Source organism: Dermacentor silvarum, chromosome 1 (assembly GCF_013339745.2).
Source record: "Dermacentor silvarum isolate Dsil-2018 chromosome 1, BIME_Dsil_1.4, whole genome shotgun sequence".
NCBI lineage: Eukaryota > Metazoa > Arthropoda > Arachnida > Ixodida > Ixodidae > Dermacentor > Dermacentor silvarum.
This window is the reverse complement of record NC_051154.1, coordinates 379,726,781-379,739,540: the sequence shown is the minus strand read 5'-3', so window position 1 is coordinate 379,739,540 and position 12,760 is coordinate 379,726,781. Positions and strand designations below refer to the sequence as shown.

The following is a 12,760-nucleotide window of genomic DNA, read 5'->3' as shown; positions in this document are numbered from 1 at the left end:
ACCAGCAGATGGCACCTCATGGAGCATTGGTCACATGCTCGATTCTTCCCTCTTACAATGGTAGATCCTGTACGTTGCATTGTTCCAGGCTAAGATCGTTGCTGTTACATGTGAATGATTCAATTAATCTTATGGCACGTCCTTCCAAAATAAATCGCGCTACCATAAACCCTCCAAGATGCGTTACCAAAAAGCCCGCATTGCAACCCTCGTGATCCTTGGTTGCAAGCAATGTTGGTTGTAACTGCACTCCGAAGAAACGTGCGCATCACGATCGAGTGCTAGCACGAAACAATACACGCTTTCCCCGTGTCGTGACCGATCGATGCGCGAGGCAGCACTCAAGATTACGCGTTTCTTGGCTCAGGAAGCACACTGGCGGCTTGGACGCGTCATAGTTTGCACCTCACGCAGTAAGACTTGTAGCTGCTTTTTGTTATTCGCAGTATGAAATACTGAAACTTACAATAATGACACGTGCCTGACTTGCAGCAGTGGATGACCTTGGTCTTTTCAGCATGTACTCTCGAGTTTGCTGTGGCACTTGAACGTTCGAGTCCAGCTGCAGGTACTGCCTATAATGCTTCCTCTGATTTTGGGATATTGCGACGTTCGAAGCCAAAATTTTTCACTGGGGCGAACACTGCGGGGCAGTCCAATGTGACTATACGGACTATATTAATATAAAGGTGTAAGCAATACCTAGTCGCGATCACGTCAACTGCAAGCTTTTAGTAAGCTTTAGTAAGCTTCGCTTCGCCTCGCGTTAGTGATCAGAATCACGGTATTACTGACGACATCACCAATGCTAGGCCAATGTCAAATTATAACGGGTTAGATTATAAAGGTTATTATGTCACTAAAAATGCAAAAAAAATGTTCGAATTTATTTGTTTGGCGTGATTACAGCCAAATGCCTCATACGCAAAGATGTTATTGTACATCGGTTGCCGTGAAAGCTTGTAAAGTTGCTGAAAGCCGTGAAAGCATTCAGAAAAATGACGAACTGATAAGTTGTTCATTTTAAATAACCTTATAAATAAAGGATTTAGAAAACTGACATGGAGTGCAGAGGCATACATATCAAGAAACAAGAAATGGATGCATATACGATTGATTGATTTATTGATTGATTAAATGTTTTTGCTTATGGGATGGTGAAAGGGAAAATGTGCTTTGTGTTTCTGTTTCTTCGCAAGTTTTATTTTGCTAGCACAAGATGGGATCTAAACAAGCTAGAGAAAGACAACAGCGGAGAAGATGGTTTTCGCATATTGCAATAGAGAAAGATACTATATCTTAATTTTACTCATGCTTGCTCATTAATTAAGAAGCACACACACATGGCAGACAAGAAAATGGCTAGATGAATTTTTGTGCCATGTGAACTGATCCTACCATAGAGTCAACCATGATCGATGTCATTGCATATTTAATGGCAATGCTATCATAATTTCGTGTGGCAGCACATTCCTAAAAGCGGCGCGCACGATCTACACGTTAAGTAAACCATGTCGTACCTATGCTATAATTACTCGGCAAGGATCTGAGTGGCGTTGCAGAAGTCGTGGGCAGCTTTTTTCGTTGTGGGGTGCTCTTTTCGTCGCAACAATAGACTGGATTTTTTTACAAGTACTGCTCCAAGAGGGCACATATGTAAATGGCAAATGGAGGCCTTAGGAGAACACTTGACATTATATAAAGCAGGCAGCGCAGCATCTCTAGGGCACCCAAGGGGCAGCGGGGGGATCAAAGTTGGAAGCAAGTAGGTTCGTGAGTAGGGGCCTCGGCGAGCCCCAACCCATGGACCAGTCTGGATTGTGGTTTTGGTGTCCCCATTGCCGCTTCGGTGTTCTTGAGGCGTGTGGTGTCACGGTAACTGCACTCCAATATAATAAGAAATAATGGTATGTTGTTACAACTAGTAAATAAAAAACTATTAAAGAAATATATATCCAGCCACCACTAACTTGCTATGCTGAGTTCGGCCCCACCGCGGCCAGTTAATCCCCATTAAAATGCTCTGCTTGGAGTGCACCTGTTGCTTCTAGAACAATTACTTTTGTACGATTCTGGTTGTTGAGCAACCTTGCAGTGCTTATGATCTGTATTTCAGCGCCCAATGTGTCGCACGCAGCTTCGGTGCAATTACAATTAAGCTTGTAATTCCTTTTCATTTATTACTCGGGCAGAAATGTGCAGTCTTTTGTTAATTAGTTTGTATGCATGATCACCGTTTCTGAACAGAAACAAGCTGTTTAAGGTGTCCTTGTTTTGGCGGTGTCATTTTGCATAATAATATCCATGTGCATATATGTAATTGATCAGCTCCTACGTTAACGATACGTGTGCTGCATTGCTGCGGCATGAAAAGCATGTTCTTTTTTCTGTAAGCCGCATTGGCCGCGTGCTCTTGGCCTTCGTATATATATATATATATATATATATATATATATATATATATATATTTATTGCGATAGCAATTATATGGACACTCAAAAGCAGATTTCTGCCATCGGCGTCGCCGTAGCCGTCGCCGTGAGGTTCCGTATGACGTCAATGGAGATGAAATCGTCGCCGCGCGCCGAACGCTATATGTGCGCGTGAAAGGGCGCGAGGGACGCGCGCTTTCACGGGGAGTGAACCCACGGCGGAGAACAAACGCGCGTTCTGCACCTTGCTCCCTTAAGGACTGCAGAAGTAGGTGTCTCTTTCCTCCTTTACAATCACCATATATGTAGAGCAAACGTGCCTTCTTCCGACGCGCGAAAGGCCGTAGGGGGGGGGGGGGGGTAGGGAAGGGAGGCGACGTTTAGCTGCGGCACCAAGTGCCTATTTATATCAGAGGCTCCGGCAACAGTCAACAACGCCGCACGCATTTTGTGCGAACGCGGGCAAAACGCCGACGGCGTCGACAACAGTTCTGCGCGTTGCTGGTGCTGCTGCATGTCCAAATTTATAAAGCTGATAAAACTACTATCCTTACTCCGTATAGCTCTCTACAAATTTGCTATCGCAATTGATGCTTCGCCTTTCAGGTGAAACTGCGACAACTTTTTTTTTTCTGGGCTATTAGACGCGGTCAGCTGCTTGACAAGCATGACGGAGTGATGAACCTAACGTGCATGCCTAGGCAGATAAGTTACAACGCAAACGCTCACTTCCAAAACTCTTTTTGATTACTGCAGGGCCAAGATTTTGTAGCGATGCCTTCCGCTCGATCATATGCCCCTCTTATCATCCACCGCTCATGGCCGGCAAGGCCGGTATTTTGTAGCGATGCCTTTAATGTAATAATGTCTTTACGCACTTATCGTGCTTTTTCAGTGGTCGGAGCGACGGTCCGCTCGCATTATCAACGGGATCAGCCGGCCGTGAGCGGTGGATGATAAGACTAGAGTAGAATAAGTCATAATGCCTTGATACAAAATCGCGGCCCTGATCGCTTTGATAACGCGGGCGGGGCGTCGCTCTGACCCCTGACAAAGCGCGAAAAGTGCGAAAAGGAATATAATCGGAGACGGAATCGCTACAAAATAGCGGCCCGCGTGCATGTGTATCTGTGTCTGTGTTGTGTGAGTTTGCGTGCGCTGAAATTTTTTTTTATTGCGCTCAGAGAAATCTGATCATGCCACTCTACATGACGCGGTGGGCAAAATGAATGAACGCCAACAATCGTGTTAAAATTAAATTATGGGGTTGTACGTGCCAAAACCAGTTCTGATTATGAGGCACGCCGTAGTGGGGGACTCCGGAAACCTGGGGTTCTTTAACGTGCACCTTAATCTAAGTACACGGGTGTTTTCGCATTTCGCCCCCATCGAAATGCGGCCGCCGTGGCCGGGATTCGATCCCGCGACCTCGTGCTCAGCAGCCCAACACCATAGCCACTGAGCAACCACGGCGGGTAACAAACGTGTTCATTGACCACGTATACAAAACACACAAACGATCGATGTCGAATTCATAATTACTATCATGAGTTGGGATGTCATTTTAAGAATGCTTAAGCCTAATGCAGTTCTCAACATTTCTTATCATTAAGCTTCTGTACAACTGTAAAACTTTGTGCCTTCCTCCCATGGAGGAAGGAAAAAACTTGAAAAAAAAGTTTTTTTTTCCTTGAAGGAAAAAACTTGAAAAAAAAAAGTTTTTTTTTCCTTCCTCCATGCTTCCACCCACTACTGTTGTACGGCATTGCTTTAGTAGTATTTTGCTTTTCTGTTTTGGTTTGGTTTGGGTGATGCAGTGGTCCGGTCGAAGTCGCATGCCAATCCGCATCCATAGAATCCACGGCCATAGCCACAGCTGTCATCTAAGCGAGAACGACTGCGTTGCACTGTGTTAAGCTCGAGATGCTTGTATACGTTGAATATGAAGTGGACATGACCACTGCGGTTGTCAGGCACACCACAGTGCAAAACTTTAACCCAGAGAATGTCGTGGATTTCGATCCAATTGTCCTCGACGACGTCTGGTGGAACGGCGATGCGACAGAGGGCTGCACATGGCTGGTAAGTTCCACTCATTTGTTAATAAGCACACCTTAAATGTTTATACGACTAACATTTCGAACGATTTAATCTTCACCGGCATGTGCTTTGTCCCGCTCATTGTGCAGTAAGCAAATGGCCGGCGCAATCTCGTAGCGTGATTTTGGGGTTTAGGCCTGGCTGCTCGAGACGTATCTCTCCTTTGATTAGTCTCGGGCAGTCTGCGATATGTCTGGAAGGGTCGGCGTTATGAAATGGGGAGGGGTGCAGCACCGGAGGGGGGGGGGGGGGCACTGCCGCGGACGCTCAAGGTAGACACTGCTTCGCAGGAGGAGCCATCGGCGCAAATGTGGGCTTTTGGCAGTTAGCAGCAGTATTTTGGTTTTGGACACATAATTGTGGGCGTAAATGTTCAGTGGCTCCATATTTAGTCTGATGGAATGACATATGCCACATGAGAACCTGTCTACTGCATGAACGGGTATCTGTCGTGTAGTGGACGTGGGAGCCACGCTTGCAAATGCTTTGCATTCATGAAAGGATGAAACGAGAGTAATGCCAGGTGGGAGACCAGAGGAACTGATATTCTGGCCTGATTTGTTATTATGACACTTGAATGTTTATCACCTAAAATTGCTGCCTGTCGGCAGTGTCAGCTTTGTAATGCTTTGTTAAATGCAATGCAGAAACTGAAGAAGTGGTGCTGCACACGTCGAAAAGGCTCAGAAAGCTGCCCTTAGAAAAGGGCAAGAAGAGCACCAAAGGTATGGCAACTGAAAGTTAACAAGAATTTAGATTTATATGTTGGTACTGATTTGTGTCATGTGGCTGTGCTTTATATTTAAAAAAAATGGCGCTACATGCTAGCATTTTTTACCCAAGCCCAAACCGCATGCGAGCGATTTTGTGCGCGACGGCGACGAGCGACGGAACAAGCCGTCGCGCAAACTGATCGCTCGTTCTTGTCGCTTGATCGCTCAGTTCTGGAAATCTACAATTCGTCGCCCGGAGCGACTATGAGCGACTAGCCAATAGCGCGAAGCCAGAACAGGATGTACATCAGTCGAGTACAACCGATTGTCGCACGGAACAAGCGAATGACTCAATTTTGATACGCACAAAGAACCTAGTGCAAGACCTTAAGAAATATTTATGGTGCTCTTTACAGTAAAACATATCAAGTTAAACTAATAGAGCATGCGTCACACCAGTTACGGCGCGTATTTGCTGCCCTCATACCAGCAACACTGGGGAGACAGCGCTCAAAGTCATCGCTCGCGTGTGGTACGACTTGTAGGCGACGAGCGAACGCGACAGCCATTTCCGTCACGTCACTTGTCGCTGTCGCGTGCAAGATCGTGTGCATGCGGTTTATACTTAAGGCTTGTTGAAGGCCTTACAAGAGCATTGCATCTCTTTGCAAAGGAAGTGAGCTCTGCAGTGGACACAATGTAGGGCATATTTGTGCATGAAGACATTTGTGTGTGGCTTTCTATGACTTCAAATTGCACTTCCATGTCTGTGTTCATCTTATTGTGTAATTTTTACAGGAATTATAACTGCCATGGCCTCTATGGCACCTTTGTCACAGGAGCATGGTAAGAGTACATTTTTTGTACAGCACTGTTCAGTTTCAAGCACCAATTTTTTCTAGTTGTGCAGTACTTCACACTCACTGATATTCGTCCATGCTCAGCAGTGCATACTCACAGCCATTACCTTACAAATGGACGTTTTTCGATAAGTGACCCCTCTAGCAGCCGCCACTTCAACTAAATTTGATGGGCAAGACACACACGCTCCCACCGCTTCTCGCCTCTACGCAAAGCATGGTAGCGTTTGACCAAGCAGTCTCTTGCGACGGCTGTCCCTGCTTTTTTTTCTTCTGTCGCTTGTGTTGCTGAAGTAGCTTCTCATTGTCCTGCTCTAGCGCGCATGTATTTGCTCACATGTAGCAATAACACATTTTACATTTACCGATGCAATGGCAGCATGCTGATGCGATGTGCAGGCCATTTGTAACCAAGATTTGAGAGATGCGCTGGCTTTTGTTCTTCAGCAGCTTGGTCAGTACTTTGACTCAACTGGCGAAGGCATGTGTGAGCGTCAATTGCGCCGCGGCAGGACTTTCTTCAGGATAAACTCGACCGTCGTTTTGAGTGGCTCAACTTGAAAGAGGCGGTCAACAGACGCATGCACGTACGTACGTGCTTGCCCTCAAGAGCGGGCATGCAAGCAGCTCACCATGATGAACAAACATGCAAAACTTCTGCACACATACTGCGAGTGTACTGCAGGGCAAGTGTTGTTTTATATCGAGATATGTATCGTACATGGCATGGTACTGGGGACTAAGTGGACGCAACACAGTACGGGGGGGTAAGCAGAATGTAAGTGAACGCAACACGTTGTTTTGTCAGGTGCGTAAAGCTTCATTTGCCTGCAAAAAGTAAGACTCGCGAGTTTTGTATAATGCAGCACCGTGGGTGTGTCGCTTTGGCCTCGCACGATGCATTCTAATTGGCTGTGTGGCGAGATTCTTATTTTCGTTTGGCCCCATGTAACCGTACAGCTATTTCTGCCTGCATGCGGTAGCACGTTCTTAAGCCAATGGTAAAATCCGTGCGGTATACATACCCGTAGATTAAAACATCGCCGTGACTTCCGAGTCGGTCGTAAGGCGAGAAGTGCAATAATCACAGCGCCAGCATCATGCTGTTACCAGAACGCAGGCTTACCTCACTCAGCAAGAATTGCGTGATAACTCACTGATAACATGGGGTATTTATTTTTAATTTGACCGTGCGCTCCACTCCAGTACAATGTTCACCATTCCACATCGGTTTGTGCAATCGACGGTACAGAAAGTGCCTGTATGAGATTTGTCGCAAACGCTACGCCTATCGCTCGAGCGTTAGTTCACAGAGTCTTTTTCATCGACAAAAGTGCTTGCAGTCTTTCCCACAAACAGCTAAGTGTTTCCTTTAACCAATATTCTTGCCCAGAACACGAGAAAAATTATTGATCAGCAACTCAAGCTCAGGAAATTGCCGCGGATTATGCAAGGGTTCACGCACTCACTTCGCACACCTGCCCCGTGGCATGGAATGCAGCTGGGGCATGCCCATGCGCATAGCTGAATTGGAAAAAGGTCCATTCATTTGAGCCTATAAGCACTCATCATCATAGATTTGCAACCGTTTGCACTTTTTCACATTTGCTCTTATGATGTCACTGACGCCTACTCATGCTAACATTGATTCATGCCCGGTCATGTCAGAAATTTCACGAGATCGAAGCAGGTTGTATATTTCACTTTTTTTTCTTGACCAAATACATATGGTGGGCACGCCATTCAAAAGCATGCAAATGAATTTTGTTTTTAACAGAACCTAACAGTTCAACAGAAAAAGCTACCAAAGACCAACTGGTAAAGGCTGCATTTTAATGCAGAGTGCTTTTTCTCAAATTTGAAAGTATCTGTGAAGCAACATAAATGGAACATGGACACGTAACTATTATTACATAGTATATACAAACATAAAGGATATAGGTCGTATGGTTTCCCTTTTTAAGAGAAAAAATGCCTTCTAAAAATTTGAGAAATGCTACATTTTACAATATTGTAAAACCGATTTCACCTTTCAGTGCCTGAAGATGGCTTATGTAGCCATATGAAAAGCATGATGCCGAAAGACTTTGGTAGGAAAATGTTTTGTTTCACCTTAATTGTAGTTAGGGGTGTGCTAATATTTGCAACTTTCAAATAATGAATCGAATCAAATAGTCACTATTCATAAATGCGAATATTTTATTAATGCTTTTCAAGTATATCAAAACGTCACCTATGCCCAAATTGGAGCAAAAGTATGGTCAATTCTCACCCCCGCGGGCATAGTATAGGCAAAGCATAAGAACTTGCATAGTAGAGCAGGCTACGCCGCTTAGGTAGCCATATCTTACAGGCTATACAGCGATGATTTGCGCTCTGCAGAGTCCTGTGCATGTGAAGATAATGCTCCATTTCTGCATTTAATAACCGCTTCATAATAACTTTAAAAATACTAGAATGTGAACACCGTTTTACATTAATTGTGATAATGACTGTTCAATTCACAAACTATTGTAAAACTATTCGGTTCGATTCGCTCTGGCGCTATTTGATTCTTTGGGTAACAGCGCAAAACAGACGACCACAAGAAGGGAGACACGTACAGACAAGCGCTGACACACAGGGCTTGTACGTACGTGTCTTCCTTCTTGTGGTCATCTGTTTTGTGCTGTTACCCGAAGTTTCAAGATGTACGAATTCGCCCAAAAAGAAGTATTGATGCTATTCGATTTGTATTCAACTTGGTGTCAAAAGTCACTGTTTGCACACCCCCAATGTGTGGTCCGTGTTATGTTTCTCATTACACTGCATGCGATGCTTCACACAGAACTGACAGTACAATGCCGCGGTGCTTTCCTGTGTGGTGAGAGCGCCAAGTCATGGCAGGGTGTCATGCTTACAGTCGGGCTATTAATGTTACGGGTACTTAGCCAGTTGAAGCTGTTGAATCTGCGAGTAGAATGCGAGCCCAGCAAGAATATAAGAGGGTGGTGAGGGTTCAAAGTGGTGAAGTGTCCCTCTGACAAAATGTGCCCTTTCAGATCTGAGCCAGTTTGGCTTAGTACATTTGCGTCTGGACAAGCTGATATTGCAACTTTGACCACTCAAAGCATGCGCGATTCTATAGAAAGAAGTCTGACATCCATATAAACACTGCCTTGCACGTAGTGGTTTAGAAGTTGCATCATATTTTCTGCTCAGCAGGATCAAGACCTCTGAAATATTTAATGCTGTTTTGAGAACAAACAGTACTTGTGTCACATGCTGAACCCAGATATCTTAAGTGTGCAGTACATCCAAATACAATGTGCACCCAGTAACGATACATTATAGAGAATGCATGACCCTATCTGCAGCTAACATAATGGATTGCCTTGCTGAGGGCCCACGTGCCATATTCAGTCCATAACCGAAAGAGCTCAGACACTGTATCGCCAGTTCTGTGCATGCTGTTGTGTGCAGGGCAGTGAAGTGAAGACAGTGCAGAGCACTCATAACTTTTTTTGCTTAAGACAAATTATTCCAGAAAAGGAATCGATTTTATAACTTAAATTTTTAGCAAATACACATATTTTTGAAACTGCAGAACAAATTCAAAGAAACACTAATTAAATGGTTCAATTCATAATTTTATGCGAAAAACTTATTTTTGACAATTTTTATCTTGGACCATATTTTGCCTTTTAGTAGAAAATTTATAGGCACGGAGTAAACTTTTCTTGTGGAGATCTTTTTGGAATGCAGTTCACACTCTTGACTGTTCGTAAAATTTATAGTCAAGCACCATTTCTGGTATGCCTGGCATTGAACAACTCGGAAACATTTTGATCACGCATCATTAGGCTTTGCTGTCAGTGCATGACACAGTTGCAGCATGTGCCTGGTGTCCTGCACCTTACCTTTGGAATAACCTCACACTATGATATAGATTATTTTATAAATAGGGTTGTGCAAAGCAAAGCCACAGTGTTCCTTGATTTGTGTTACATGTAGTGGTTCTGTTTAGCTGCTTGTATGGCAGTTCAAACATTGTACTTAGATTGTTTTTTCACAGTCATTGCCTTTGCTGATTGCTACTCATACAGTCAAACCTCGTTAATACGTAGTTGGCCGTGAATGGTGTTTAGGTATGCACTAAATGATGTACGGATTAGCAGCCAGTGTCACTTGAGCAGCTACTTACTGGCCGGAAAAGAACTACGTCGCGATGCTCTCAAACATACACTCTCGGACAGGCTTTATTTTTGGGTAGGCAGCAAGACATTGGTTATCTTCACTTGCCACCCGTCGTGGTTGCTCAGTTAGCTAAGGCGTTGCGCTGCTGAGCATGAGGTTGCGGTATGAAATCCCGGCCACTGCAGCCGCATTTCGATGGAGGCGAAATGCAAAAATGCCCATGTGCTTGCGTTGTAGTTGCACGTTAAAGAACCCCAGGTGGTCAAAATTAATCCGGAGCCCTCCACTGCGGTGTACCTCATAATTGGAACTGGTTTTGGCACGTAAAACCCCAGAAATATCTTCACTTGCCGCAATGACGGCATCTTTCAAACAGAACACTACGACAACACGATGACCGCAAGCACACTGGCGGAATGAAGAAAAAAAAATGTCAGTTTCACCCGATAGGCGAAGCATCGCTTGCGATTTCAAATTAGTAGACAACTATATGAACTAAGGATAGTAGTTTTATTGGTCATATAAAGTTTTAAACAATCGCTTACCAACTAAGTTAACAAGCACGGTTTAAAGCGTGCACAGTTAAATATGAACACATCTCTCTCGATGACCGTGGAAACTTGGATGTCCCAACGCTGGAGTGAGGAGGTGCAGCAAGAGCAGCCAGTGAATTGACCTTCGTGCCGTCATTACGAACTAAAGGTTGAAAGCACAGCACACATCAAGCTATCAGCAATAGTTGCACTTGATTCACATTGCAGATCGCTTTGAAAATGAAGCCCGCGTGGACGCGCGCTTTCTCTACGTCGCAGATTGCTTTCAAGATAGGCGACCGCGCCGCCGCCGCTAAACACCCCCCACTTTCTCGCCTTCTCTGCTGTGCCTCACACGCATCAGAAGCATGCTTCTGCCCCGCCTTTCTCCCTCGTGCGCGTGAGATTGGATTGAGCCACAAACGTTGGCTGACCCTTGCAAGCTTTCACTCGCACATACAGCGTATGGCACGTGGCAACGATGTTAGCGTGTTTGGACTTTATACGAAACCTTAAAGCGAGGACCACGGCAGAAATGGAGCATCCATAAGATTGCTATCGCAACAAAATGTGCTTCTGCGTGAATACTACTTGAATTGGATTGGATTCGGCGGCGACAGCGAATTCACACCTCCTACTGGCAGCTTTTTTGTGTTACAAGAAGCCAATCTCGAAGGCCATGCTCCTGTGCGCTGCATTCGGCAACAGCTGTATGAGCATGAAATGCGTCATGATGGCCATGTTTTAAGGTCCTTATCGCTGGCGGCTGTCGTCCGGGTGTCGCAACTCGAGAATCGAACATCTCCGCACATGAAATTTTGCCGAATTTGTGCCTGTGTGTGTAGAACTAGAAAGAAAATAGTACGCAATAACCATTTGATGGCAAATGAGTGACTACGGCTTAAGCGGTCAGGCATGGGGTTCAATGGGGGCTGGGTGGGGGAATCTTCGCAACTACATTTAAACTGCAATTACACATTAAGTGGGTACGTATTAACGAGGTTTGACTGTACCCGAGTTCCTTGAGTGTAGGCAGAAATAATTACCTATGTATTATTGCAGTGTCATTGTACAGGTCATGTTTGCAAGGTACCAGTGAGTGGTATGTCCCACACAATGTTCCTGACAGACATTTTTGGTTTATATACCCCGGCAATGTGTAATGGATGCATTATGCTCTTTCGATAGCATGGGACTCCTATATTGCTTTTGAAGTCTTAAATCCTTACCTTTTATGAGACCTGGCAATTCAAGGGAAAAGTTGTACATTTTCTTTTGTAGCTTACATGGACATATTCACTGGAGAGGCCATCGATGTTGTCATCGGATCCTGAAGAGATGACGGAAAGGTAACTTTAAAAGTCATAGAACTGGTTTTTAAGGGTCAATGTTACATTTACGCGCTGAAAGGGCTCGTACATTTCAGAGTGGGGAAAGAAACTGAGCTATGTCCCTTTTGTTTTTCCTTTATGGATGTAAGTAGCTGTGTATGATCCACGAACTAGATTTATGGTCAAGTACCATATTTATTCAAATCTAGGCCGGTCTCACTCCTAAGCCAGCACCCGAAGGTCTGAAGCCGGTGAAAAAAGTGCTTTTCTTGAATGTAAGCCGGACAAGTTAGGGAAACAGACACAAAACGCAAACAGCATTTATTAGTCACAACCCGTCCCAGCCCATGCAGTGTTGTCGTTGCTGTTAGCCTTGTCGCTTACCTTCTTATCATTGTCAGCATAAAAGAGCAGACAATTTTTGGTGGCATTTAGTGCACTTTAGATGCTGCACTCCTTGAAAGCATGCAATCAAGCTTCATGGTGTGTCCCATGCTGCAGTGACCCAGCTCGCCACTTGCGTTAGTTATGTGCATTTAGTACAATCTGTTGCTGTTAGCTTATACGCTTTATCACTCGGACAGATCGCGAAGTATTTCCGCAGGAAATCCATCC

The 12,760-nt window shown here is 44.7% G+C and overlaps 1 long non-coding RNA gene across 1 annotated transcript; it reads left to right on the top strand.

Annotated features, from left to right (window-relative positions):
* The first annotated feature begins 5,061 nt into the window (after positions 1 to 5,061).
* On the top strand, positions 5,062 to 12,143 carry LOC125942782 (uncharacterized). The gene is made up of 4 exons (XR_007465353.1): positions 5,062 to 5,257; positions 6,044 to 6,091; positions 8,142 to 8,195; positions 12,096 to 12,143. It is a non-coding gene; the product is annotated as an uncharacterized LOC125942782 (long non-coding RNA).
* Positions 12,144 to 12,760: the final 617 nt, after the last annotated feature.